The sequence below is a fragment of the Oryx dammah genome, unplaced genomic scaffold (genome assembly GCF_014754425.2).
Source record: "Oryx dammah isolate SB20612 unplaced genomic scaffold, SCBI_Odam_1.1 HiC_scaffold_21, whole genome shotgun sequence".
Lineage (NCBI taxonomy): Eukaryota > Metazoa > Chordata > Mammalia > Artiodactyla > Bovidae > Oryx > Oryx dammah.
In genome coordinates, this window is record NW_024070205.1 from 57,667,807 (window position 1) to 57,671,779 (window position 3,973).

Genomic DNA, 3,973 nt, shown 5'->3' on the forward strand with positions numbered 1-3,973 from the left:
CTGCCTCCAACTGGTTATCTGTTGAAACACTTTATCCTTTCATAAGGGTGAATCCAGAGTGCACTGAGTAATGCATAATAAAATTAGTTTGGGGAGAAAGAAACCAAGTTTAAAAGAAAAAAAAAAAGAAGGGACAGATAAGCACAGTAAAATAATCTCCAATGACTTCATTGTGAAGTAATGACTTTTACCAAATAACTGCATTGTAGTTTTATCTTTCCAACCAAGATTGTGTTAATGCTCTAAAATTAAATCTCTTGTGAAAGTTATCTGGAATTTCTCAACAAGATTTTAAAGGGGTTTTATTTTTTCATTGGAGGTCATGCCTCAAGAATTTGTAGGAATTCCGCCTGGAAAGTAATAATCAGTGGAAACTGGCAGTCAAAGCTAATTTATATTACTCTTCCAGATAAAAATTCCTTCCGTCTTAGACCTGCATTTCAAAAAAGATTATTATCACTCTGGAGAGAATACATCAGTGTAGAGAAAAAAAAAAAAAAAAGAATGACCTCAAAGATGTCTTTGCTGCCTCTGTGCAACTTCAGGTCTGCTTCTTTTTAAAACTCCCTTTTTAATACTTTTTTTTTTTTTGAAATGTTTGAGGCTATTCAAAGTGGGAGGATGTCAGAGGCATGCCCGAGGAGGACACCCAAAATGATGTTTCCTAGTTTGCCTGCTGTGGGTGTTCATGACACATCTTGGGTGGTGGGAAAAGGAGGACAGAAGAAGGAAATATGGGTTCAGCCTCCAGATCAAGAAGAGGAAGGTGTTTTTCCTACAGCAATATATTCTCATCCCCTTAGTGGCTAAAAAGATCGGTCTTTCCCAAATCAAATTCTTTGTCTCTCCTTTAGCTGTGTTTGTATTTTCATATGCATGAGCTATTCACTTAATGAAAAAGCCTTGGTTATTTTTAATGACCTAACTAAATTTAAACCTCAACTCCTCTAATTACAAGTTACTGAAGTCCTCAGTGTCTCAGTTTCCGTATCTATAAAATGGGTTTCATAGAATTGTTAGGAGTCAGCTATGTGTTATTTGTAAACCACTCAGCTCATATTTGGTTAGTGCCAAATAGAAGTTTGCTGGAAAAATAAATGGGTCAATAAATATTTGTTTTTCTTTCTACCCTCTCCAGAAAATGTGAGATATTACTCCAGTGTGTATAACTTGTCTTTTCAAGGACAATCAATGAAGCACTAGCGCTGTCTGTGATGATGCTGAAAAGTGAAGCCTCCAGGTATTTTTGAATCAGTATCAGTTACAATCCACAAGAGATACGACAAATCAAAATCTGTACAACCCGATCAGGTATTCAGAAGCCCCACCCATTTCTCAAGACTAGAAACACATCTAGGAGATTAAGAATAACTTCGAAGGGCCATTTTTTTATTTATATGATTTCAGTCTGAGATACCATTAAAAAAAAAATCCAAAAAACATGGTATCAAAACCAAATGGCTGGCCTTTTCTTTCATCCCAGATATATGTAATGAATGGATCAGACTCACCAAACTTCCAGCATTCAACAGACCAAAACTGAACAGAGGAAGCATTTCATTTACTAAGAATTCAGTCCCTCTCACTGAAATACTTCAGCAGATAAACCAAAATCTGCTAGCATCATAAATACAATTTGTACAATTCCAAGAAGCTTATATTTGGGACATGGCCATTGTTAATACTATGTGGCTTTTCAGTGGGTAGGTAATTCTTTAACAGTAGAAACAGAAGACAGATTCGCTTCCAATTGTGAGCTCATTCCTAAGGTCAGAACTGAAAGCTGAAAGAGAAACAGAGTCCAAAATAAACATCATTTTGGACTGTAAAGCATTTCTCACTGAGGGTGCCCAGGTTTATAGGAAGGAATTCCACCTCAAACAAGGAGACATCTAACTCACTTTTCCCAGTGAGTGAGTGGATATATCTAGTGTCTCTGCCTGCTCACATTGATCCATTCCCCCACCTCCAATCCATTTTCCTAAGGCCCTGATTTAAGAACCACATTAATCCAGAGTCCTCCTGACTTGTTGCACTTTAGTTGCTCTGGAGGGGCAAAAAATAGAGTTATAAACTATCTGTAGGAACAGTCACTAACATGGTTGGCCAAAAAACCTCAGTAAGAGAGCCAAAAAGTTTAATTTGTTGTAACCTATGATTTCTTAGTAAATATTAACTAATGTGGGAAGTATGCATGGATTTACTTCCCTAGGCTGTTTGAACCTTTTAAATCATAATTTTTTTAAAACAAAAAATTTAAGCAAGACCTTAAAAAATGACTCATAAAGGAAGGGTGTTTGGTTTGCTTCCCTCACCTCCTCCACGCTACCCATCTTCAGAGTGATGTTTTTCCTTCATGAGCTTGTCCCTTTCACTTATGTGCCTGGTTGATGGATAGTCCCCTCTGCAGATGTCTCCAAATCTCCCTCTGGTCAAGAGCCCGAACAAACCAACCACTCTGCACCAAGATACTTACCTTCCATCACTTCAGTCACCTCTGCCAACTGGATACTCAACTGTGACAAGACTGAAGACTTAACCACTGACCCAGATGCACACTCCCAGGAGCCCTATGCAGAGTCATGACTGAGACATGAACCAGAAGCCTACATGTCTCCTCACCATGACAGTTATCTTCCCAGCCCAACCTGCACAATTATCTTCCTAGCCCAACCTGCACAATTATCTTCCTAGCCCAACCTGAAGAAGCTCAGTTGACCTGAAAATAGCTGTCTGTATAGAGTGGATTCTTAGAAGCTATTCTTTCTTTACAATTGATTCATTTATTTATTCATATAGTTTTCAGAATGCCAGATGTTGCCTTCCTTAGATCCAATAGACACTTTAGAATTTAGGAAATTTCCAACATGTGTATGTTGGAAATATATATATTAATATATTAATCAACTGTCAATTTAATACCAACTCTGTACCAATTGGAGAAATGAGGGAAAGGAATCAAACGAAAAAAAGCAAGAAAGGCTGCATGGTATACTGCAGAATATGAACAGATCAGTGTGGCTAGAGATTGGCATTCATTCATTCGAGAAAAAGGGGGACTGGAAAGCTGGGGAAATGGGGGGACATGCTGAGAGGACCCAGCGGAAAGATCTTCCAAATGCCATTGATTTTGATTTTGCAAACCAAAAGAGAACGAAAGGAAGCACGTGAAATTTGTGATGTGGAATGATAGTATTAGCTGCAGTTTGGAGAACAGCCAGAGTTAGGGACTGACCAATGGCAAAGATGCTAGTGCAAAGGCTCTGGCAGCGTGGAAGGTCTGAATTAATGTCAGTGAAGAGAAGTGGAAGAGAATGGGACAAATTAAGGAGCTTGGCTAAAATTAACATGGTCTCACAACAATCCTCTTTTGGAACAGACATGTTTTCTGGTAGTGAATGTAGCTTAAAACTAAAACAATTTCAAAACTAGGGTTTGGAAATCCCTCTTAAATACTGAGTGTGTAACTATAGCAGGAGGATTTGTCTTGTTTCTCTCTACTAACGCGTGACTTCAGAGCCAAACTAAAATATCAATTCAAGCACATTCACAATGAATGTCCTTGTGTAGGAGGTGGGGGTGGTGCAAAGATTAAAAAAGATATCGTCTCTGCCCTTAGAGGTTTTAGAGACTAGTTCAATGGTTCCCAATGATTATGTGTTGTGAACAATTGTGAACTGAGCCATAACAAAAATTTTAAAATGACAATACAAGGCAGCATATATAAGTGTCTAATAACAGTGATGATAAATGTTATAATAGAATTTTTGAGCTCTTTATTTAAGCTTTGCATTGCATGGATTCGTTCATCTAATCCTTAGAGAAAAAGAAAGCTACCATATCCTTCTCTCTTTTGAAATAAGCCACAGAGGCATAGAAAAGTTAAGACACTTACCTGCAATCACATAGCTAGAAGCGGGAGGGCCAGTGGGTACTCAACAGGTCTGTAGTGGATACTGTGCTGTGCTGCCCA

The 3,973-nt window shown here is 38.2% G+C and overlaps 1 long non-coding RNA gene across 1 annotated transcript; it reads right to left on the reverse strand.

The window, feature by feature from the left end:
- Positions 1–1,540: 1,540 nt before the first annotated feature.
- Positions 1,541–2,641, reverse strand: LOC120880127. Its single transcript, XR_005724962.1, has 2 exons — positions 2,477–2,641; positions 1,541–1,783 (listed from the first exon to the last, which is right to left on the reverse strand). It is a non-coding gene; the product is annotated as an uncharacterized LOC120880127 (long non-coding RNA).
- Positions 2,642–3,973: the final 1,332 nt, after the last annotated feature.